This window comes from Limulus polyphemus, unplaced genomic scaffold (assembly GCF_000517525.1).
Source record: "Limulus polyphemus unplaced genomic scaffold, Limulus_polyphemus-2.1.2 Scaffold56, whole genome shotgun sequence".
Lineage (NCBI taxonomy): Eukaryota > Metazoa > Arthropoda > Merostomata > Xiphosura > Limulidae > Limulus > Limulus polyphemus.
This window is the reverse complement of record NW_013665666.1, coordinates 508,207-535,814: the sequence shown is the minus strand read 5'-3', so window position 1 is coordinate 535,814 and position 27,608 is coordinate 508,207. Positions and strand designations below refer to the sequence as shown.

At 32.9% G+C, this 27,608-nt stretch overlaps 1 long non-coding RNA gene across 1 annotated transcript; it reads left to right on the top strand.

The window, feature by feature from the left end:
• Positions 1-2,034: 2,034 nt before the first annotated feature.
• Positions 2,035-21,425, top strand: LOC111086965. The gene is made up of 3 exons (XR_002611676.1): positions 2,035-2,115; positions 2,343-2,348; positions 21,412-21,425. It is a non-coding gene; the product is annotated as an uncharacterized LOC111086965 (long non-coding RNA).
• The last annotated feature ends 6,183 nt before the right edge of the window (positions 21,426-27,608 follow it).

Below are 27,608 nucleotides of genomic sequence, written 5' to 3'. Positions count from 1 at the left end.
AAGTAGCTGAGGTGACCGTAAATATGAACCTAAGTATAAAACACTATATTTTCAGCTAAAACAGTCAATTATATACACAAAAAAGAATAAAAAATTTTCAAAGAAATTATTCTGAAAAAATAGAAATTGCCACATTAGGCTTAGCAACCTGGAAAACTTGAGATTTTTTTTGTCTGCTTTCTTATTTCAGGTATGAGTATCATTCTATTTAAAACAGTAAGAGATAACTTCATGTAGCCTAAAAACACTTCTAAAGCACTATAAAAAAATAAAAATAAGGTGGTGAACCATTGAAGTATGAGTTAAATACTTGAGATGAAAAGTTGTCATCATATTTAAAATTTACACATTTTGATCTAATTACTTAATAATACTTCTGCTACAAATTTTTGGTATCTTTAATGGCTGTAAGCTCACAAGCTTTGTATTTTCCAAACAGGATATTAAAAGGTTTGATAATGAACCCTTCATTTTTTTTTTAACGAAATAAGCATTTTATTATAATTATTTGGTAAAAGATTGATTTCAAATTTTAAGTATATTTAGACACGATTGTAAATTCAGCATTTACAATCAGATCTTACTAACATATAAAACAGTAATAAAAAAAGCAATTAACTTTGCTTATACTCACCTGAGCATAATCAGTGATATAAAGGCCGACATTTTCACAGTCACTGATATCACAATGCCTGATGACTGGTTCTGCTCCACAACCACTAACACATATTGCTGCTCCTACTGCCATAAACAAAAAAATTGGACATTATAATTATATTATAAATTTCAATGAACAACTGAAAATAAAATTCAAATATTTTAGTCAAAGATGTCAAATTATAATAAGCTAGAAATGGTTACAATTTAAAAAATTGAGTAGGACAGATAAGAGGTGATGGAGAGTAACATATACTTGAGGGAACTGCAACATGTTAGGTACAATGACAAAAATTGCTTGCTATTTAGATCGAACACCATATTTTTTTATTAATATTGGAATCACTTTAAAGTTAACTACGTATACACAAGTTACCCAGTTTAGTAACACATATCACCTACACTGTTCGAACACCACTTATGAAAGATTAAAAATTTCTTTCATATTGAAAATCAGCTGAAATATTGTGAGGTTTGACAGACCTTGACTGAATTGCCAAAATGCAAATAGACAACTGAAATTTTGATTTAACAGCACCAAATATGAAGGATATAATGAGGTTTTCATAACAAATGGATGAACAACTAATAACAGCAATAATGTTTACTTTATAAAAATTACAGAACAATAAGTGAGAACATTGACTAACTTTTAGAATAAGAGCTGAAGACACAACATGCAAGACGTGGACTTACCCACTGACGTACTACGAATGATACAATGGTCTACTGTGGGCGAGCAGTTTCCTGAGATATGTAGACAGTAATGTTTATGATGCTGTACTGATGATTTCATATCAGGCTTGAGCTGCAACATAACAATCAATTAATTAGGATAACTAGAAGTAATCTAATAAAACACTTGACATTTTATCTTTCCAGTCTTTAACATTAACCTGGTAATAGTCAATGTTGTTACACATCACATAATTTTAATGCTAACACAAACTGAAAAGTATCTTTATTCTCAGGCAAGACTGATCAAAACATTTATCAAAATCACAAGTCAGATTGGCTCAGTGTCACTTTTATTGAAATTTGTTAAAACAGTTAATACAAGATATTTCACAGTTGTAATATCTTAGCTATCAATGTATAATTTTATACAGGCATTTAAAAAATCCACTTCGATTACGTTCTCTAAGACTAAATTAAGTGCAAACAGATGGTTGTAGATCTCTAAGGCTTTAATTAGTTCCAAGGGTTTTATCATGTGTTTGAAATAACAAAGGGGAATTAACGTTAATTTATTATTATCTATTAGATCTATCAAAAAGTACTACCAACCCCACCACATACTATACCCTAACCTCAAATTTCATAGCTAACTGAAATAAATAAATTTTGTGAAAGCTTGATCACAAAGAGACTGAAATGTGCAGTTGAAGCAGTCAAACGTCAACAAATTCCTTTGCGAGCCAATCAAAATTAAGATCATTCATGAAATGAATTCGTGGCGTACTCATACAATACTTATTGGTAAAAATCAGTTAAATTAACAACTTCTAATACATAGAAAAGCCTATGTTGCAACAATGGCTTTTATGTGATATTGCTTAGCAACAAAAGTATAACCTAATACTGTTTTTAGTGTATGTACTGAAAGTATAAAATGAAATATATAGATAACAAAACTGAAAAAATATTTGTTGATTTCTTAATTTAGTGTCTCTGTTGATTTAAAGATGTTTGTTTCTTATTAAAAATGTTGGGGGAATTTTTAACTTAAATCATTTCTGAATTAAGCTATTTTCTGTTATATCAATCAATATATTTACTTTAATGATAAATTTATGAGCTTGGCTCTAGGCTAGGTGATTCCACACTACGTATTTACTTTAGGCTTATTAGACTAACACTTACTACACTTATAAGGGTTCGCGGCTCCCTTGCATCCCCGTCACTAAAATGGTGATGGTCAGACAATAATCGAACTATTCTGTCTGGATAAATGCATTTTGGCTTTTATGACTCCTCCTATTTCGAGAAATCAATCGTGACGTTACGTGACACACACTGGCCTTTGTATAGGTTAGAACGTTCTGTATATTAACCTTAACGTGGCAAGTGTTTCCTTGTGCACGTAAGCGTTCGGTATCAAAATTGTCCACGTAGAACGATAGATAAAACGTTTCTTCTTACAGAGCTTCTCTGATGCTTTAAAAGAATGTTTTCCATAGATATGTTCAGAAACCATATTCTAGAGTGTCTATTTGTAGACCATACGAATGTGTTGGTGGTACAATAGAGCGTGTCTGTTTGTAATACACCAAAATAATTCACACAAATATGTGTCTGTGATTTATTAGCAGACTTCTCAGAAGAGTGTCTGGTTGTAAAACATCAGAAGGTCTTTAATATATCAGAACGTGTCCGTCTGCAATACATCAAAACAATCAAAGACAGGTACCTGTTTGTAGTACAATAGAAGACTTCATAGAAGTGTGTGTGTTTATAAAACGTCAGATAACTTCATAGGGAAACGACTGTTTATAGCAAATCAGAAAAACACAAATTGTTCTGTTTATATCACGTTACAGAGTTTCGTGGAAGTGTGTGTGTTTATGATACGTTAGAAAAAGTCACTGAAATGAACCTGATTGTAGTTCCAGAAGACTTAACGAGAGTGTGTGGAAAATATTCATATAATTGGAGTGTCTAAGTGTACCTGTTTATAGTGAGTGCCTCAGAAAATAGACAGGAGTGTCTGGGTTTATGATACAATGGACGAATTCATAGGAGTATGTCTGTTTGTACAACATCAGACTAGCTCACAGGATGAACCAATTTGTAGTACATTAGAAACCTTCACGTATGTGTTTATAGAAGATCTCACAGGAGCGTGTCCGTTTGTAAAACACCAGAAGAGTCACAGGATATATCTAATTGTAGTACATTATACAACTTCACGTATATAGAACATCACAATAGCTCACACGGTGTACCTGTTTGTAGTACATTATACAACTTTACGTATATAGAGCATCACAATAGCTCACAAGGTGTACCTGTTTGTAGTGCATCACAGGAGTGTATTTATAGTTCTTCAGAGCGTATGTGTGTTTGTAATATATCAGAATGATTTATTTAAACGATTCTGTTTGTAGAACATAAAAATAACGGCATGAATGTGTTCGTACTACATCAAGAGGTTTCTGTTTGTAGCACATCCATAGTCACAGAAGTTTGTTCGTAGTATATATACAAGAGTTCACAGGAGCGTGGCTGACTGTGATGTTGCTAGCTTATATGAAAGGTTATAAATTTCAAATCACGCTAAGTTGTAGTCTGGACTTTGCCTTTCATTCTTATCCTGTAATTGCCTTATTCTGTCTAATTGAACAAACAGACGGAATACGATTATAACACTGACAAATGTTTTTTATTAGGCCTACTTACCTCCTTCCTTTCATGCAGCGGCTCTTCTGCTTTGCTCTAAAGACTGACAAATTAATAAACTATACTTATTCATCTGTGTGCGTGTATCTGGAAATGAATAGTATCTGCATACTATAAAAATTCTAACACTTATGAACGTTTTTAGGAACACGTCTACAGTTACACTATAAATTCTTATTTCAATGGTCTTTATTCGCTAAAGAAAAAAAATTCATTTTATAAACACAAAAACGACAGAAGGGCACTTATCAACAAATAGATTTCGCGGATTTATAAACCCGATAAAATGAAACTTAACACAGTTGGTTAGGATTTCTAAAAGAAATACATTTTCTGGCTCAAATAAACGTATTTCTTCGCTTCAAAACTTTACACTCGCTTAGTTATAGCTATATAACCTTAAAACTTTACACTCGCTAAGTTATATAACCTTAAAACTTTACACTCGCTAAGTTATAGATATATAACCTTAAAACTTTACACTTCCTAAGTTATAGCTATATAAATTTAAAACTTTACACTCGCTAAGTTATAGCTATATAACCTTAAAACTTTACACTTGCTAAGTTATAGCTATATAACTTTAAAACTTTACACTCGCTAAGTTATAGTTATATAACCTTAAAACTTTACACTCGCTAAATTATAGCTATAAAACCTTAACATAATGAAGTTGTCACTTTTTAGCTAAAACACTCGTCGCCTCTCATATACTATCGTCAGACCCTTAACTTGTACAAAACTACACAATCCTTATCATATTAATAGTTATAACCTTCCTGTGTTCACAGCAACATACTCGTTGCTTATCTTAATAACGTATCTAAATATATTCAGAATATAGATTTCTTGATTGGCGTACGTGTTTGTAGAACATAAGACTAGCTCACATGATGTATCTGTTTGTAGTTCATTATTTTTAGCCTCACATATACAATAATGTTGTAATTCTATTCTTAATGAATAATAGCAATTTCGTTGAAAATCAAATTTTTCATTTCAATGTAAAGCTGAGGCACCTATCCCCCGTGTTTTAAATTTTGGCATGAAGAATCTAATAACGAAGTTTTGACACTGATATTACTAATACAGAATCTTCGAGTGTTTTAACAATTCAAGTTAACTTTTAGTATTGCTACGCTTTTTCTTCTACTGGCCCATTCTTCAGATATTCATGAGTTGGAAATGAGTCAGCGAGCGATGTCGGTTGTAGCTTCAACTTGTATATATGATGAGTCAGGAAGAAAAATATTAAATATTAGTAATTTTGAACATTATGAACATCTTTTGTGATCAAACTCATCTCAACATTACTTTATAACGAATAATTATGTCTGAATATATTCAGAGTTAATTTATGGTCTATAAAGGCATCTTATTAACAACTTTAAAATAATTAAAATTTTTATAACTTTGTTCGTTCGCTGTTAAGCGTAAAGCTGCAAAATGGGTTACCTGTGTCATGTTCACCACGAGTATCGAAACCCAGTTTTTAGCACTGTAGACCTTGAGACTTAACCTCTGAGCCAATGAAATTACCTGTGCTAGTATATTGCGTGTAAAGGATTCATAGATCAAGAACTGTATATTAAAACATATCCGAGTTTAGACAGTTCAAACAAGCATTTCGATTTTAATAAAAGTATAAAAAAAATGTTTTACAGAACATAAAAATGTGGCAAAACTAAAAGTTAATTTGAAGTTTTTCTTCGCAGATGTTAAAACACTCGAATATTATATATTAGCAACATTAGTGTCAAAATTTTATTATTAAATTTCCATGCTAAAATTTCAAACAGAAAAGATAGGTATCTCAGCTTTACAATGAAATGACAATTTTAATTTAATCACAATTATTCGTTATTCCAAATATTTATATATATGAACAATACATAAATAAAACACAAACGCTATCATATTAATCTAGCAAGTAGAAAGTTGTGTACAATGAGTTATTAAACAACTGACATTTGCCCTTTTAACGTATATTTTTTTCTGGTGTTGGTACATTCGTCATCACCTTTATAATAACCGCAGGAATCATTATTTTTGTTTAGTCCAGGAACAAATTGGTCACCTCTCAATACATTAAGAATACGGAGCGGAATTGCTTCCTCTGTATTTTCTTATTGACTTCATTTTACAATACAGTTTGGAAACCTTTATACTCATATTATTGCTTTGAATATGATGGCGGGTTTGATTTTACTCTACATAATAATTTCTTATACGGAATCCTTGCAAAAATCTTTGTATCTTTCGCTAAAACTTTTGCATTTCAGTAATATCTAAGAAAGTAAGACTTGTCAAATTATTAGCCAGAAATACATGAATAAACTATCATGGAATATTTAGAAAAATTATATACATTTTTCCAAACAGTTCCTTATTTTTTTATCCTACTAAATATAGGTCAATCTTCTCTAAATCATTCTAATATTTAAGAAAAATCATATTTTAATAGTTTTTGCATATTTTAGCATAGACATACTAATTGCTTCATCACTCTACTGAAAAAAGAATTAAATACTATGTAACGTGCATTACCTTATATTTGAGACATTGGGGTACTTTTAGGAAACCTATTCATACCCATAGGCTTTTCGTTTGAAAAACCAAAGGAAACAATCTTTTTTTTCTTATTGGCGCGAAATTAAAACCAAAAAAAGTGTTTTGATAATGTTACAATCAAGTATATGATGTTAGGTTTCTAGCCAGTCTGGTCACATCTTAAATATAAAAAAATTATATGTTCAAAATAAGCTACATAGCCTTAGCGCTATGAGAACGTATGTTAATGGTTAGGAAAAGACTGCACATCATGATATACATATCAATATGTTGTTACTCAAGTTGATTTAATTAATCATTCTTCCTCAGCAGAAATACCATCTGCAACAGATTATCATATTTTTACCCTATTGCGTATCTAGTTTGACGATCAGTGCTTGGCTAGAATTAACACACGCACACGGAGAATTGTGTTAAAATATTCATAATGATATGATCATTTGAGATCAGAAAATTCTGTGCATGGTTTTGAGCCCAGTGGATGGGATTATACTTTGAAATATAAATGTATGACTTGAAAATGGTCATAATATTTTAATATATATATATATAGGAAACAATTCAACTAAATGGAATGTTTCGTTTTGTCAACAGTAGAAGACATTGACAAAATAATTATCACACGTATTTGAATAATACGTAACTGAATTAAATGCTTAAAAATGAGTCAACGACGACAATTAAATAATGTAAACAAATTAAGGGTAAACCACTTTCCCTCACTTACACTTAAGCATGACTAATTCGCTTTTATTCTTAGGCGAAGTTTTGTGACTTTTACTTGTTCGACTGCATAAACTGACAACAACCGATTCTGGTTGTTACCCTCTCAACAATAAAGATAATGCCGCCCAAACACCCTAAAAGAATAGGCTATTTGATGTTATCGCTTCTTGTTTACTTTTATTTTTGGTTTTGTGTTTGCATCTGTGGTTTACAGTGCTAACTTTAGTGTTCCACAGGTTGAAGGAAAAAAAGACGGAACGAGCTAATCGTTTTAAAAGACGTTGAAAATGCATTCACATACAGTTAGGGTACATGTTGTTTAAACCCCCCGGAAACATAAACTTTCGCTTTCTTTTACATATAAGCTATGATGTACTAGCAAAGCACAGACTGGTGGTCAGCCTATGCAAATATATTTCGTTTTTAAGTACTGTTGAGATGTTAATTTAAACAATGTCTTACGCATATTTTTACACACATTTATTTCTCTTATTTGTAGTACAGTACTCTATCTTGGTCATCTCTGAATATGCAAAGTTTTTCGTATCTCTTTCACCTGTGGCCAAAAATCAATATAATGTTTCTAAGCGTTTGTGCCACATAAGTTAGCGTTGCTCGTATAAGTATCACGAGTCTAGCAATCTTCGATACTATTGTAGTTCTATATTTTATCGATAAAATGAAAAATAATATCAAATTCACTCTGTTTGTTTTAAGAAACCTGATTTCAGGAAATGTTATATAAATGGTCGTTACTTTATGTGATCCCCTCTCACGTACACACACACGTATAGCCTTCGTCCCTTTATGCTATCCCCCACACTTACACAGTCTTCTTTACCCTACACACGGTAGCCTTCGTCCCTTTATGCTATCCCCCACACTCATACAGTCTTCTTTACCCTACACATGGTAGCCTTCGTCCCTTTATGCTATCCCCCACACTCATACAGTCTTCTTTACCCTACACATGGTAGCCTTCGTCCCTTTATGCTATTTCCCACACTCATACAGTCTTCTTTACCCTACACATGGTAGCCTTCGTCCCTTTATGCTATCCCCCACACTTATACAGTCTTCTTTACCCTACACATGGTATCCCAACAAATATACACACTTCCTTCCTTTCTCAATTTTCTCATGTACGTATTCGTTTAGGTTTTGTGTTAAAAATGAATTATAAACTTACTGGAAGAAAAATAAAAACATTCTATCAAAGCATGACGCGTTTACCCAACTGAGAGTTTTAGAAATAGCATTTCTTCCTACGTTTTGTTTGTTTGTTTTTTGAATTTCGCGCAAAGCTGCACGAGTGCTATCTGCGCTAGCCGTCCCTAATTTAGCAGTGTAAGACTAAAGGGAAGGCAGCTAGTCATCACCACCCACTGCCAACTCTTGGGCTACTCTTTTACCAACGAATAGTGGGATTGACCGTCACATTACAACGCTCCCACGGCTAAAAGGGCGAACATGTTTGGTGGGACGGGGATTTGAATCCGCGACCCTCAGATTGCGAGCTGAGCGCTCTAACTGCCTCTCCATGCCGGGTCTCTCTTTCTATGAGCTTGCTAAATTCAACGCTTTGTTAAGCAAACCATCAAAAGTACATTTATTTATTGTTTATTTCGGGTAACCTTACATAACACTATAGTATATCTCACTAATTTAAACATCAGCTAACTCAAACATTTACTATAAGTACTCTCACGAAGTAACTTTTTATCTACTCAAGCTAAATCATCTTCTCTGTATTCAACTTATTTAAAACTCACTTAGTCTGATTAAGTAACCTCACATTTAGTTCCACCACTTACTTTAAGAAGTATGATATAAACATGCAGCTTGAACAATTCGGAGCATGCGCAGATACTTTCAGTTAAGGCTTTTTCGTATTTCATGATAACTGGATCAAAACAATCAAACAGATCATATTATTAAATGATATTTTATATGTTATGATACTTAGACATGAAACACTGTTAGAACAAATGTTAAGCCTTCTTTCAGAGTCAAATATTAAATATTTTTACCTAAAGACAATCTAAAATACCTGCAAAAAATAGTATCGTCTTCGTGAAGTAAAGAAAACATATCTCATACACGTATTGCATCTTGAAAAGTGCAAGTATTGGGAAACTGACTATTCTGAAAACATACAAACCGCTCATTGTAAACTTTTCTTGTCATTCTTAAAATACTTAAGAATTTATATTTTGTTTTTAAAATCACATCGTTTCCAGAGACATAAATAAACATGCACCCACTGAAATGGAAGAGAGGGGGCAAGGCTTAATAACCTTGCATTGGCCTGACCAATCACCGGACATGAACACCGCCGAGCACTATCGTCGATCGATCCCTGTAAAAGATTCCTAGTAAACTCACTTCCCGGGACTTCCTAATACAGATTCTGTAAGAGGAATAGGCTGAAATCCCGCAGACCTGACTGCTAATCTTGTCCGTATAATACGTAAACGTATTATTACCTTGCATACAGCGAAGGGCTGCACCACAAAGTATTAACTACGTTCGTATTTTGCAATTGAAATGTATGATTCCAAAATAAAGTGGTATTCTCTTAAACTTGGGTATCTATTTTTGTCAAGTCTCTGAAAGAGGAAAATTTTATATTAAATTGTTCTTCAACTAAATAATTAAGACAACTAAACTAAACCAAACTTATTTTATGAGTACATTTTATTCGCTGATTACAATTAATGAATCGACTTGTCTGAAAGGGTTAAATTTATCAAAAAGAGAGATATTAATTAACGAGTATGGAACCCTTATCATTGATTCAGTTTCTGCATTTGCATGACACACTTCTAATCAGTTGGCGGTTATGTTATGGTGGATCCTATCCCATTTCCCATTTAGTGCAACACTAAACTCTTTAGTATGGTGGGTTAAAACGTGAGTTTGCATGATATCCAAAGAAGTCGCAGAAGTGTTATATTTGTTTCAAACTTTTCTTGCAGAGCTACACAGAAAGACTGCCTGCTCAGAGCCAGCCCTAATTTTGAACTGGTAAACTAATAGTATTACACCATCACTCATATAGCGCATACCACCATGAACCCTCGGATCCACAGTTCGGACATCTAATCATTTGACAACACTCGGCCAAGTGGTTTAGATCAGTCCTTACTATCCTCTATTATATCTTGTTCAAAGTAGATATTATAATGCTAGTAGTATGAAGCACAGATTGTTGCGTCTAGAATAAAGTCTAATTGTGCTGGAAGAGACAGTAAAGTTGGCCTCAATGTCACGTCAATATATCATCGAGCAGGAAATACGGTAACACTGCTCTCATCAATTTGTACTATTCCTTCCACATCATAACTGAATCGTAATATTCAACAATATTGCAGGTAGAGCATCATTCACTATTGGGTTTCCAAACATAATCTGGTAGAGACGAGAAATCTTGACGCATCTGAGCATCATTCACTAATATGTCTGCAAAATTCATCTGGTAGAGACGTGAAATCTTGACTCATCTGAGCATCATTCACTAATATGTCTGCAAAATTTATCTGGCAGAGACGAGAAATCTTGATGCATCTGAGCTTCATTCACTACTGAGTCTCCAAAATTCATCTGGCAGAGACGAGAAATCTTGACGCATCTGAGCATCATTCACTACTGAGTCTCCAAAATTCATCTGGCAGAGACGTGAAATCTTGACTCATCTGAGCATCATTCACTAATACGTCTGCAAAATTCATCTGGTAGAGACGAGAAATATTGACTCATTTGAAATTACTGAGTCTCCAAATTTCATTTGGCAGAGACGTGAAATCTTGACTCATTTGAGCATCATTCACTACTGAGTCTCCAAAGATCATCCGGTAGAGACGTGAAATCTTGATTCATTTGTTCAGTGTACAGGGATCATTAGTGTTACTTTCAGTTCCAGTGATTTCGATAAACGTCCAGTCGACTTCTGCGATTAACTGCGAGGCTGAAGTAGGTTTTCTCGACCTTAAATTGAATACTTAAGTCTTGTTTCTTAACTCACCGATTTCAATTGCATGTTTATTAATTAATTACTATTTTTTACTAAATCCTATATCCTACGTGCAGGTAGCTAATCTGTTGCTATCTTCATGGAAGTTCTGAGAAATAATGTGGAATTCCATCCTGGGTTTTCCTGTTAGAAAGACTGGTGTGTTATTCACTCGTCATATTGAGATTATAGCTAATACACCGGTGAACTTTAAGGTCATATTGTACATATAACAGTTAATACGTAGCATATTTGATGTTCCACCACTTCCTTGAGACTGTCTTATGCACAGACCAGTTGTCTGATAGCGTGTTCACAGTATACATGTGTGTGTCAAGTTGCCGACACGTAACCAGTCTGACTTATAACAGCCTGTGTTTCCTATAAACTTCTCCACTCGACGACATCAGACAACGATGTTTCACTATTATTTGGAAGTAGTACTAAAACTTAGGCGATGACTAAATAAAAGTTATTAGATTTTCAAACGAAATGTAGGTATTGCTATTGCCAGGCAGGTAGCACATGCAAGATACACCGAAACAGCTGTATTTTCTCTTACAGCTCACATAAACGAATTCATAACTAATATAATATTGAAGTTTGGTATTGCGTGTAGGTGGAAATAATCCAAATTAAATTTTATATTTGTTTCTTTATTTTTTATGTGGCGCAAATAAGTGTGGTTTTAAAATAAAGCCAAATATTAACACTGCATAAAACAAATATTCATAAAATTTTTCTAAATCAAGAACAAGATATACGTACGTACACTGAAAAACATCGGTAGTTATATGCTATAATATTTTCCAACATACGTTTTTATACTTAACTGCATTAAAAACGGCTGTTTATATCTTACTAACAGAAACCCGCAAAACAATTGCGGTCAAATTAGTGTCGTTTTTTACAATATTACTTCTTTAAATACAGAATTTCTAGAACAATGCAAAATAATAATAATAATCGCAGACACCAAACTATATAAGTCCACTTCTCTTAAGCCTAACATTAGCTAAGCCTTTGTTAAGTACGGCCTGTATTCGATAAAGAGCTAAATTAACACTGTAACTTGTGTACGTTTTTTGCTGTAGTTTAGTTAGGGCTAAACTTTACCGTACTTAATAGTATCAATAAATAAACTTATACTGTTATTCTACGATCTAACATTAGACCTTTTTAAAACTGATAAGTTTTTAATTTGTTGTACAAAATGTCTACTAAAGTATATTTACATCCACCTTTTGTTTAAATCCGTTGAAAGTGCACGCGTATGGGCGTTTAGATAGTAAGTTGCTGCGTGCGTATTTTCAGGACAGTAAAAGAAAAAGTATTATAATAATAAAAGGTTATAGAACCTTAGAAAATTAAACTGAAATGCACACATAATTTCTTAAATAATTTTAATCTATATATGTTTTGTTAATTAAAATTACAGAATACGCCCTCCCCCTCTTAGTGGCACAGTTGTAAGTCTGAAGACTTATAATGCTAAAAACTGGGTTTGAATGCCCGTGGTGGGCGTATCACAGGTAGCCCATTGTGCTTATTTTATACAATCAAACTACAGAGTACAATTAGTTAGTCAGTTATGAGCGCCGAAAAATGTGGTTCACAAAATACTGATTTTTTAACTTTTTTTTAGGATCTGAAACTGAGATAGACATTACAAATGGTCAAATTCCCCTATGGAAAACCGGTCGTTCACTTTATGAACATCACAAACATAAACCATTTACCCTAGTGAGGAGAAAACCTGTTAAACAAAACAAAATAATGACTTATTTTTGTATTTCATAAAATAAGTGGTTTTAATATTTGTACATCTTACGTTTTTAAGCTCTTTTAAAGTGTTTAACACTCTATAATTATCTATAAATACATCTTTACATAACACAGTAATTATTGTCAATTCCTTTTTTAATGTATTATCTGTAATATATATTTTTCATCTATTTTCTTACTTCAAGTGAACTTTCTATTTGAAAATGCGACTTTATGACCAATACGTAAAACAAGTTGTTATTTTGGAATATTTGTTTGTTTATCTAAGCCTAAAGATGCACAGTGACTGTGGCCATTGGCGAGATCGAACCCCGAATTGTAGCGTTATATGCCTTCGAGATACCTCAGATGATATTTTTGATAAGTACAAACCATTGCTTTAGCCAGAGCTTCTTTGCTTTCAGCAACAGAACTCTTCTGGACATTACAATAATTGAAGTAGTTGAAATTGGTGTAAGCAATCGCTTCCATGATGATTTTATGCTTAACTCCTTTTGTTCTGTCCCAAACCGTCGTATTGTATTGCTAAGTGGTTTTGTATTTATATATTATAAACTTCAATTATTTAACGTTCTTCTGCAGTACAACGGATCTATCCATACCCCGGTCTTTAATCTGATAGTTGCTGATACAATAATATTAACCAATACATTCTCATGTATACAAACCAGTATAAAAATAGCTTATCGTTCATTTTACTTCATTTATGATTCTTTTCAGTCTTTTGGATCATTTTCTTGAAAACAAATTCAAATGGCATTTAGTTTATTCCAAGAGCATCTAAATGTTACACTAAGATATCTTACTAAACAACATCAGTTATACACCAATTTCCAGCAGATTTATGTAACCAGATAAGATTGTTTAAATTTAATCAATGTATTAATCAATCAGTGTCGATTTGTTGAAGCTTACGTTCATGAAGTGTGTAATAAAATTGCCTTTTACTTATACACTATTGTATGTAGTTGAAACTGATGGTGTCCCCCGGAAACACAATAAACCAAGTACTGTATAGAAATACTTAAACTTTATATTAACACAGCTACTTTTTTTCTTATAGAATAAGCTCTCTTATTTGCATCTGTAAATAGGGGTTTAGTGGAAATTCATGGTGTATTCAAACCCGTATAACTCAGTTTAATTCTCACCCATTTTTCTGGCATGAGCCGGACTCCACGAAACAAGAGATACCCCGCGAGGCCAAGTGTCGGTTCACATGATCAATGGGACCTCGGGGACCAACAGTGTTGCTCGCCCTTTTGGCGGGACTGATCTCTGTGTTAAACGCTTGTAATCTTATTAAACAATTTGGTCGTTAAGTCATTTTGGAGAATGAGATTTTGAAGCTATACCGACGACTCTGTGTACGAGCTAACGGCACAGCTGCAGAGGTTACCACGAGAAGACGAGAGAGAGAAAATAAAACGTTTTCAATAATGTTTCTACGTTATCATATAAAAGCGACCTGTTTCTAAAGAAAACAGTAACAAAGATATATAACTATTCAATAGATATATATTGTTTGATTGAATTTCAAGAGTAAGAACGAGTATGATAGATTATAGGTTTTAGTGGTATTTTACGGACTTTTCAATTATTGTAATGTTGCAAGAAATCATGTTGATCTTCTTCAAGTCTTGAGTAAATCCGCTGAAAGATAAATAAATAGGATTAAAAGATTAAAGTACGGTAACTGTGTTTTAACCTAACCACTAATGGCATAAATTATAAAAAACGCTAAACATACATGTAGTTCCTGTAAGGAGATTCACTGTACAACTTGTAGAAAAAACTCTAGGTTTATAGAAATTATGGATATGCATTTTGAAAGTATGGACTTGCAGATAAATATCCCACATCTGAAAATGTCTAGAATACGTAATCTACAAAAAGCCAAAAAGAAACTATATTAAAGAGTGTAAACAGGTAAAATCTGAATATGTGACATTTTTCTTTAAAACTGTACATATCTACCGAGGATTATTTTCACCTATAAACGACTTTACATTATATTATAAAATACATATAGAATGATATCGAACATTTATTCTATGCAACAGTTATATAATAACAACTAACATCTGGAATAAGATATAAAATATTGTGTTTTTTTACTAGTTATTTCATTTATTCCTAGCCTCTGGTGATAATCACTGTGGACCAGTCAACAAGTACAGAAATTATATCAACACTCTCCAGGTTATACCCTGCAGACTGAATATTTCAATAGCCTACAGAATTCATCTAAAGACTCGGCAAAAAAACAGCAAAATGTGTACTTGGGATCTTACTGCAAACTTTTACACGTACAACAGAAACTTCGAAAATATCAAACAGAGCATCTTTAATGAAAATGAGACAAGTTTCGCGTAAAAAAAACAAACAAAAACATATATTCGTTAAAAACTAAACTCAAACGGTGGTTTCAGAATATGTTTACTCACTACTTCCACTGAGATGTTTTGAAACATTTTATCAACTTACAAAGACAAGAGATGAATACTGTTCGCTTTCTGAATGTATTTACCATTGGCTCTAGCTTGGAAACTATTCCAAAGTGTTTGTATGAATAAATACACATTATATTTAAGAAGCACTACAAGGTTGTTAGAAGGTTTGGGCTTTTTTATTTCAATAAGTATTATAAAACCTTTTTCTTGTGTGTGAAGTTTCATTTTGATATTAACGTGTGAGCCTAACAAACTACAAGAGAAAAACATACGAAATTAAAACTCGAGACTAGAAAGTTTTGTGATTTTGTATTTAACCAAAGCTCGAAAGTCTTATGTTTTTGTATTTAACCAAGGCTAAAAGGTTTTATGTTTTTTTAATTAACCAAGGCTAAAAAGTGTTATGTTCTTGCATTAAACTAAGGCTAGAAAGGGTTACGCTTTTGTATTCAACCAAGGTTAGAAAGTGTTATGTTCTTGTATATCAAGGCTAGAAAGTTTTATGTTTTTATATTTAACCAAGGCTACAAGGTGTTATGTTTTGCATTTAACCAAGGCTAGAAAGTGTTATGTTTTGTATTCAACCAAAGATAAAAAGTGTTTTGTTTTTGTATTTAACCAAGGCTAAAAAATGTTATATTTTTGTATTTGACCCAGGCTAGAAAGTGTTATGTTTTTGCATACCAAGGCTACAAAGTGTTATATTTTTGTATTTAACCAAGGCTAGAAAGTGTTATGTTTTTTTATTCAACCATTATATACGCTGGTTTATAATATCATGTCTATCTCCTTGTTTTAAAGATCTAAATTGCAAACAAAAAATTAAACAATAAATAATCAAACGATGGGATAGATGAACGGGCGACGAGAAGCTAAAATTTAAATATCATGACAATATATGACAATACTGTGTCATAAAAAAATAAATAAATAGAAAATCTTCATCCTCGTTCAGTTTACTCTTAGCTATTCTGGCGAGAGTAGACGTATCCCGTAGTATCACGGATACAACCAGACAATATACGACCTGCGATCCCTTCCTGATCTAACGTCCTGACACCATGGTGTCCACGTAAGGAAATATTATAACTAAAAACTCCTCTGTAGTGCATGCTGAAGTATAAAAGACACACACACACATTACATTTTAATACTAGTAATAAACGACCTTACAACACCAAATTTGTTATTTTACTTATTTAATTGGACACATTAAACGTTTCACTTTAAAGCTTCTTCAGGAGCGTTCCACTGAAACACAAACCGTAACTGACAGCACAAAGCTTCAATTGGTTTAAATAATAAATTATATTCGAAGATATAGCGTGCGTTTGACGTATTAAGCGGTAAAGCTTAATGTTGAAATAATATATTGCTATTTGTAGTAAACAAACATTCCATCTGTATTGCAGATTAAAGTAACAAAAGTTAAGGTGAAAACTAAAATAATGATAGTTATAATTTCAGGCGCCAAAGAGACAAGGGATGAAGAAGCTGTAAAGCGAAACGTTGAATGTCCATTTAAAGAAGAAAAATAATAAATTTGTTGTTATAAGGTCGTTTATTGCTAGTAATAACTCGTCATGCTCGTCCAGTTAACTCATATTTGTTCTGACGAGAATAGATGTAACCCACAGTGTCGCGGATACAGACAGACAATGCAGAGACTTTCTATGTCATTCTGACGTACACCAAACATGTGTTTATTTATTTCAACAAAAATGACCGCAAATTACTCCAAAGATCTGAAGCTACTTCTTTTGGAATGTCGACTCTATATAAAAACAAGGTATTTCAATGAGGATACTAAGAGAATGTAAACAACATAACATTATGAATTTTAAAGGATTTTACAGATACAACTTCATTTATTTAGCTGCGTCCACTCTACAAAATCCAATTTTTTACCATACCTAAAAATGAATATTCCCTATACCTAAATACCTAAAATTGAATATTCCCTATACCTAAATATATAAAATTCAATATTCCATATATCTAAACATATAAAATTGAATATTTCCTATACTTAAATACCTAAAATTGAATATTCCCTATACCTAAATATATAAAATTGAATATTCCCTATACCTAAATATATAAAATTGAATATTCTCTATACCTAAATATATAAAATTGAATATTCCCTATACCGAGTACGCTTGTACCCAACTTCATAATATTATATATATAAATATATTATGCAATGATTATATTAATGTAATGCATAAACTCACAACATTATGAATTATATATGTTTTGAAATAAACCCTACAATTTGCACCTTTAATACGCCAAACCTATGAACGTTTCTTTTGGATATATCTACAGTTTTCTCTTCGTTGTTGTTGTTTTTTACATCATTAGGAATTCTTTCAACTTTGTCGATATAACTTTTGATGAATGGAAAACGAGTATGGTCAAAGAAACGTCAATAATGCTATTACGGATTGGAAAATAAATCATTTCTGTTATGGACATATATATCTTATTTCTATGTTTTGTTTGGTGCCAGAATAATTCAAGGATTTTAGGCAAACACCCCTAATTTATTTTACTCCTTTGAAAAATATACTCATTGTATTAAAATAGCATACGTACAATCATGTTTAATATTTACGCAATCTGATAATCTGGTGGATAACCTATAGACGTCAATCAAAATTCAATTAGATTACCAACACATTCCTACGAGAAGCTATACTGAAATAATCACCAGGATGGAAGAAAGCAGTGAAAGGTTATTTTAAGTAGAACAACGTAAGAAATGCTCAGTTTGCTGTTGTTTAGGGATAAAGTTGGATTCATTTTTCTTTCACCATTTCGTTAGAAAGTGCTTTTCCATACTTCACACATAAATGTTCCTTACTACAGTACACAGTAACAAAAATCATAACAATTATTTATGGTGTTTACAAATCCTTCAATGCTAGAGACGTGATTATGACAAATTTTAACATATTTTAATAACAAATTGTACGCATTATATAAAAACATAATCCAAAGTCAAGTTTACGTCTACAATTAAACATAGTTCGGCTTTACAATAATGATAAAGCGAATATGACCTATGAGACTCAATATCTTATATCCGAAATGGAAATATTTGAAGCGAGAAGGCGTATTTATCGTAATCACTAATCGGTTCTAATTATTTTAAAATACGTAATTGCTACAAAGTGCTTTTGCGGATTTTTCTAATCGTCGGCACCATGAAACAAGAAGCTAGTAAGAGAATCTTCCAAGTTCCAACCTGGGTGTTCTTGTCGCTATCTTTGAGCCAAACATAGCATTTATTTTTCTATTATAGCTTTCTAATATCTCGGTTTGGGTTGGGTACTCATTCTAATTACACCAATCGCTGAAGATATTGCGCGCATTGTTTCGATGCTAAAACTTGTTGGTTAAAACTGTTCTTAATGTGGCACTAAATCCCGCCTTCCGGCCACCTCTAAAGGAGGGAAATAAATGAAATGGATCCTGTACACCTTTAATTGTAGAGAACAAAAGCGCGGAACCCTCAAATCGTTTCACGCAAATTGTCTCGTTTTACTACCTGGCACCAGAACTAAAGGCTGTACAGGTGATAACTGAGGTCTTCAGAACCTCGGGGCGTGCGACTATTTACAATCCAGGGAGGAACTGGAGTGCTAACTTCCAAAAAGGTGCAATTCTATGTTCTGATGTGGGCTATAAAGGTACAGTATGTTGTCAAGGTAAAGTGAAGAGACGTTATCACAGCACAGGCCACCAAGACGGCGACTCGTGGATCAGTGGCCCCACGTGCAGAAGGACAAGCAGTGATAGTTCGCAGCAGGATGCTTGCTCTGGTCGTTGCGAACCCGATGTTCATCATCAACACACCTGTTTCGTCTGTTTACAATTTAAATTTGACCACTCAGTATACGATCGTTCTTTCTATAAAAATATAACATTTCTATCGTACTAGAGAACGAATGCAAATGCACAATATATATCTTTAGCTGTTAATCTGTTCAAAGTAATCGTTAACATTGTTTCTGTCTTATTCTGTTACTTTTAAGTTATGGATGTCGGTTTCTCCTGTCATCATTAGTCGGTTAACTCCTCATTGCAACGTAGTTTAATAAACGTAGCCTTTCAAAGATTTGCTAGAATATTCTCTACACTAATTCGATTTTGAATTTACAGTTGACGAAAGAAAAACACTGACAACTTGTTAATTTATGAAAAAAAAAAGACAAATGCTAATATTCAGTTAAGAATGAGATTTCTTAGATCAATATTATAGACATCTCTCTCAGTGAAATGTATTAGCAAGTTTCATCCAATTCCAAAGTTTAGAGTTCATTTCATCTGAACTGGATCTCATATATAAAGTGTAAAAAGAATAAAATGGTCCGGGCGATTAGAATTACTATACTTCCCATTAATACACTGTTTAAAACTACTTAGTTCTACGAAAAAACATGTTTATAATTTTACTTACAGACAAGTAAAAAACATGGGGTAAGTTTAAGCGGCTGTTACTTGTTTGTTTGTTTTGAATTTTGCGAGGGTTATCTGCGCTAGCCGTACCTATTTTAACAGTGTAAGACTAGAGGGAAGGCAGTTAGTCATCACCCCCACCGCCAACTCTTGGGCTACTCTTTTACCAGCGAATAGTGGGATTGACCATAACATTATAACGCCCCCACGGCTGAAAGGGCGAGCATGTTTGATGGGATGGGGATTCGAACCCGTAGATTCCGAATCGAGCTTCCTAACCACCTAGCCATGCTGGGCCCGGCTGTTACTTGAATAGTAGTAGTGTGGATCAAACTCCTACAACAGCTAGTTTTAACTTTTTGGACCGTCATGTGTAACAAAAATGTGTAAATGAACAATTACCTGTAAAGTTGGATACTTATCATATCAGATTTATGCAAAGTTAAATTAGAATCCGGGTTTCGATACCCGTGGTGGGCAGAGCACAGATAGCCCTTGTGTAGCTTTGTGCATAATTAAAAACAAACAAACAAGCAAAGTTAAATATTCTGTTTCGTATGAAATTATAATAAAACAGAAGAAATTACTCATAATGGTACGTTCCACTTGCCATTTTGAAGAAGGTTCTTTGTGATTTTCTCTTATAGCAAATTCCATCAAACAAAAATAAACAATTCTCCTATTGAAAATGCTGGCACTTATATTCTCGCGCGTAGAAACAGCTGAAGCAGAGGGGCTGACGTAATATATAATGCATTTCACTTATTTAATTTCCAAACAAGAAACTTAGCTTTCACGCAGTTCCTAGGCTAAATATAGAATAATCCTCGTGATGAGGTTCGAATGGACTTGTTTGTTCGACTGGTGGATTTTCGTTTCTTGTCAATAAAGGTGTTAAATGAAGTAATCATGGTATGTGAAAGTTTATATGAGCTATTTCACGAGAACAAATATCCAGAGACATATTGTCAAACTTTGCATAAGTAAATATAAAATACAGAGTTAATATATTTATTAATTATTTAGTGAAATTCCTGGAAATAAAGACCAATGATTTGATATTACAATTTGAGCAAACCTGTTTAAATTGTCTCTGTTGCTCTAAAATTGAATTTGTTGATTTTTGTTATAATTTTTGTCAGCGTTCTGTAATGAAGAGCCCATTTAATGTACCCCCCCTCCAGTGACACAGCGGTATGTCTGCGGACATACAACGCTAGAATTCGGGTTTCGATACCCGTAATGAGCCGAGCACAGCTAGCCCATTGTGTTACTTTGTGTTTAACTTCAAACAAACAAACAAACAAGCCATTCAATGTGTATATATATATATATATAAAGGCAGAATAATTATTCGTGTTAAAATTCGTCTTGAGTTTAATTTGACAAAAGGCAGCTAGAATAGCTTATAATTTTCGGTATTCCTGTGCCAAGTTCTATTGCTACCTACAATTGTGTAAGATTTTACATGTTCTTCTTGACCGGGTTGAAACAGTGCACGCGTTAATGTTAAACGAAATTGTTAAAACAGTTCAAAAACTTTCAATAATTCCATTCTTTATCTTTCGATAAATGAAGCATGTGTTTACTTATTCCGTAAAATAAAGTCTTTAAACAAACATGAAAGTTGTTTTATTAGCTCACGATACTTTAGAAAGTATGTCTACTTTCTAATAAGCAGATAAATCACGTTGCGAGATATCTTCTGAGGAAGAAATCATTCATAATACTTTCCATTCTCAATTTAACCATCGAAGAAGACATATTTTTCGAAAACGCTCGTGTTAGTGAGTTGTTAAATAAACATTATCGATTTCATACTTGTTAAGCTGTTGCCATAAGATTGCTTAGGTTATTCATAATGATGAAGTAAGCAAATCGCTGGAATGTCATTTTCAATAAGAATCTAACAACGACATATTCTGTTCAGAACGTCTACAACATCATCACGATAGTTTTTGTTCGTTTGTTGTTGTTTTTTTTGTCGCTGAAGCAAAACAACCGTGGCCGAAGAAGGCACATAACGCATGTATAAACCTAATATTATGCATCTTTATTATGAAACGCACTATTTCCATATATTCGCGAACTGGCTTTGCACTAAACAAGATTCGTTTTCAAACATAGGCATAAAGATGCAGTAAGTAGAGTTCTGTTAACACCTATAGCCTAAGATGTTTTGGCTTACAGTTTATTGGTTTTGTTAAAAATAGTTTATATCTATTCATCCTTTTGTGATTCCTAGCACAGTTCTCTATAAAAGGTGTAATATCTTCCAGATGGCATAACCCTTACTCGTATTTGTTGATTATTTTATCTCCGCTCCTAATCTTAACGCATATTTTTATAATTCAGTAGAAAAGTAAACAATCTTGGTTTAAAAGAGACCTGCTGATTTTTTTTATTTTATTTTAATGCTTCTAGATTCGTGAAGCAGACCAATTCATGGACGTTCTATTCATACACACTTTGCCACCCGTGAAACTCCTGTTCCTTTACTCTGACATCGACAACTTGCCTTTTAAGACAAAGTCATAAAAACCGCAGCTCCAGTCATTCTCTTTCGAGATTTATAACATCCTTCTTTCTAGCAAGTGTGACATGACCGAGCTGAAGAGATAAAAGCAATTATTTTCAGTGTTAAAGTTCAGGTGCTATACAAGTTGCACATATACTTACTGAACTAAACACACGTGCATGTGGTAAAACATACAAGGAACATTCAGAAACTCATAACTATATCTTTAAAACATACGTACCTTTATCCAGAGACAAACTAGCAGAACAACCTCGAGGGCCCTGATAGGTTATAAAACGTACGTGTCTAGCTTATCAATCCTTTCCTTGTGTACCTATCAACTTCTGACGCACAGGTGTAGAACGTCATTATGAAATTTCGCTGGTGTTATTAGTTGGGGTGTAAAATCCCTCATAAAGTTAGATGAAAGTGAAAAAAATAAAAACTTAACACTTGGAAGACATCTGGAAAAGTTAGGTTTTAATGTATAATTGCTATTGATCTTATCATAATTGTTGTTGTGGCAACTTGTTCGACAAGAATAATTTTATTTTGTAAAAAAATATAGCACGCCTATGACAGCTGAATACTTGTACTAAAAGTTGGACAGATAATTTGAGATACCTCCTTTTACTACAGACATATCGGTAATAGACTTGAAACACGTCTTGGTATTTGGCAGAAAAGCTGAAACATATTTAACGTTTAATTTTTACTTTTTATTATCAAGCGAAATAAACTCTGAAAATCGGGCTTCAATTCTGCACCAAAATAGTTTTCAAAATATGAACTCAAATTTTGTTTATCAATAAACAGATGCTACCCTAATCATGGGAACTTGTAAGTGAAAATAAAGAAGAATGTACTATTATATCTACTACAACAACTTTGTTATCTCGAGCATTTCCTACGTCGTACGCCTTTAATAACCATACCTGATTGGTGTATTAGTATCACCTCATCACAATGTTTTCACTTTTATTGTTTCACAAACTAAAATACCCGTCAACTGACGAAGAATGTTTAAACTTAATTAAAACTATGTAAGTTGAACAGCAATCGTATATTTCAAAATAATTACTTGAACATAAACTTTATCTCAAGATTTTGAAATTGTAACAAAGCTTCTTCATAAACAACATTTGTAGTTTGCTTTCCATCTACCAACAAATAAAGATTTTAAGGTGATTCCACCCTTGAACACCCTACATCTCATTTACCATGAGAAAAAAAAACATGGTTGTTTGAGAAACAATCCAGCAACTTTCATACTTTGACCTTGAATCCCTTTAGAAAATTCAACATTGGCTAAAGCATCAACTTGCCAAGATTGTTTGAGACTGACTCAATTGGCTGGGAGTAATTAACTAACATGCTTTTCAAAATAAAGTAGGGTTAAGCTCAGTTTTTACCATTAAAACATTTTCCATAGTTCATAGTGTTTACATATAAATTTTGGTTGAGATTGGCCCAATAGGCTTGAAGGAGTTAGGGTGCAAACAAACACACATTTCATCTTTATATATATATATTTATATTAGAAAATCACAGAAGCAGAAACATTAATATTAGTTTACATTATTTAGGTAAAAGGTTCTTGACTGGATTTTAATATTTTACTCACTTGATCAACCAATTTCACACACTGGCTGCATTAGCCAATAAGCTTTTAACTTGTCAAGATTATTAAAACAAATATTTGATCATTTTTCTGTTATATTTCTTAACTCTGGCTTCTAAAAGTAATGCTAAATTTATCCGACTAACGATGTTTACCGTTGAAGTTGCAAGTATAGTTATTTAACTTTAATGATGTTTTAACGTTCTTATCTTTCTTTCATACACCAAATGATTTACTTCAGTGGATCAGCAGTAAGTTCGATTTTCCGTGATGAGCAAAGCGCAATAGCCCCCTATGTAGCTTTGCGTTAAAACAAACAAACATCTGTCGATATAACAAAAACAATATGATTTTGGCTCTTTCTATCCTGAAGACATGAAATTCGTATATTGATTAGAATTACTTTTGAAATATCAAAAAAGTACTTAAAAATTCAACACGCTTACGAAGATCGCCGAAAATAGGTAGAATCGTTATTAGAAGGTGCCAAGTAAGGTGATGTATTTATATTTTTGTTTCATATGTATGTGAGTTCAGAAATCAAAGTTAGAGTTGTTCACTCAGAATTGAAGTGAACAACGAAATCGATATCAAATCTGGCCTTTATCTAAAACCCGTGTTTTTTCTTATGGTTAGATTCCGCTTGGCTTAACAAGTCCGGTAATTTAATTATGATTTATTTTCATAACAGTGATGAATAGTGGGGCTTGATCGTCCCGCTTCCAATGAACCAACGGCGATGAAAGATTTCCTTGTTTTTTGGGAGGAACGGGACACGAACAACGTAACCATAGTCCGGCATGCTAACCACTAGGTAGCCATATGTTATATTGTATGATATTTGTATAGCGTTTGACTAAAAAAACATTATGTCTTTATGTCATCCATCACTGTTCTGAAAATAACAGTGATGGATGACATAAAGACATAATTTGAAAAGTAATTAATTCATTCTAGTTTTTATCTATAATTTTTCTTAGTACCATAGGTATTCGAAAAATTAGTGCATAATTCTTTGTTTTTTTATGCTTACGATAAACAACACAGTTTACAATAATATTTATTTAAACTGGTGTCTAATATATGTTCTTTAAGGCTTATAACTTGGGTGAGAAACATTCGGTCACTTTACTTTTAACGTGGAGTACAACCTGTTCCTTGCCTATTTCTTGAATGGTAGTGAATAGTAAGTATTATTATTAATGTATACAAGGAAGACCAGTGAAATGCACACTGGCGACCTCTATAAATACCAAAACTGTTTATGGTTTTTAATTATTACCCATGATCCGTATTACCTATCATTTGACGAACTACTTGTATGTTTTTTATTGTTATTTGACGAACTACTTGTATGTTTTTTATTGTTATTTGACGAACTACTTGTATGTTTTTTATTGTTATTTGACGAACTACTTGCATGTATTTAATTGTTATTTGACGAACTACTTGCATGTTTTTTATTGTTACTTGACGAACTACTTGCATGTTTTTTATTGTTATTTGACGAACTACTTGTATGTTTTGTAGTTGACAAAATATACGTATACCTGTTTGACTACAAAACCTTTATTAACAAGAAATGTTATGATTGTTCGATAATATCATGCAAAGGGTCCAGATTTAGCTATATATTGTGCAATTAGCTTACAATATTCAGCAATTGCTGCTTGAAGAAATATGCTTTTCTGGTATTTTCTTGGTGATTTGTATATTAATCATCTCTCTCAAGTTATTCTTCTATATAACATATAAGTCTAGTTACTTGTTAACTTGACTGAGATCTATTCACCCATTTTCATTTCTTTACGTACTGAAGGAGTGATCTATATTAATCATCTCTCTCAAGTTATTCTTCTATATAACATATAAGTCTAGTTACTTGTTAACTTGATTGAGATCTATTCACCCATTTTCATTTCTTTACGTACTGAAGGAGTGATCTATATGTATAGAATATAACCTATGCTTATGCAGGACAGAAAGACAAAATATCTCCACAAAATGATACGTAGGAATTATTATAGTGAACACGGAAAAGAACTATTTTATGCTTCTTTGTGTATCAGATGCTGAAAATGAACCACATATATCCTTGGAATAAATCAAGTATAATGTTAACGTTTCCAATTCAAGTTTGGTGAGATGTTTTTTTAGTCAAACGCTATACAAATATCATACAATATAACATATGGCTACCTAGTGGTTAGCATGCCGGACTATGGATCTGAGGTTACGTTGTTCGTGTCCCGTTCCTCCCAAAAAACAATGAAATATTTCATCGCCGTTGGTTCATTGGAAGAGGGACGATCAAGCCCCACTATTCGGGTTGACGAGAGTAGCCCAATAGTTGGCGGTGGTTGGTGCTAACTATAGCTGCTATCCCTCTTGTGTATCACTTGAAAATTAGAGACTATTAGCACAGATCTGGTTCTGGTTAATCTTCAGTGTTGAGATAAGTTTCATGTAACCCATTTATGTAGAAGACGCGTCCAAAATCTCTTTCTTTAATTCGCTCAGTTTTATAATTATTACTTCCCTATTCCTTATAATCTAGTTCTCTGGGGTCATTAATACTATTACATCTTGTCTTCCGATGTTTTTACATATGTATGAAACTGCACTCGAAACTGTAATAATGATTAAACATTTTATCTTGAGAAGGGATCTTGTACGCCCCAATAATGTGAACTATGCCCTCTTTTATGGAGCCCTCTTTCTTAATAACTTTCTCTGAATCATCCCTCTGCAATTTATATATGTGTGTGTGTGTGAATATATACATAAAGCAAAACGAAATTTTCACGGAAAGATAATCGCGCTAACAAAAAAAAATTCGAATTATACAGCTTTTTAAAGAAGTTAAGAAGTTTAAATAGTATTCTACGGCAATAGCTTCTAAAAACAGATATCACATATAACAGACCTAAAACAAATAACGTTAATGCAAAACGAAACAGCTAGGACGAGTGTTAAAAACGGGCCAGAGTTTGGGCGGTAGAACCAACAAAGTCCTAAAACTCACCACTAGTCACTGACCGCAGAAGGTTGTGGGTATGGTAGTTAACTCTCCGAGGACGCAGAATGGTAGTGGAGTTTGGGATATTGTGGGTCCATACGCCAAAGCGCTGATTCCTATGTCACCTTCTTCGTTAGATATCTTGTTTTTCGCTGTGTTGATATGTCTGATGGACAGGATATCTTCCAATACTTTTATGAACTGTTACCGTATGTACTACCACAATTCTTTGATTATTCGTTTTTGTTTTTTGTTGTTATTTTTGTTTTGCTAATTGGAACGTTTATCTTTCTACACAAATCTCATTTTGCTTTATGTATTCAACCATTTCCATTATGTATTACTGAATGTTTCTCTATATACTTTTGATGCAGACGTAT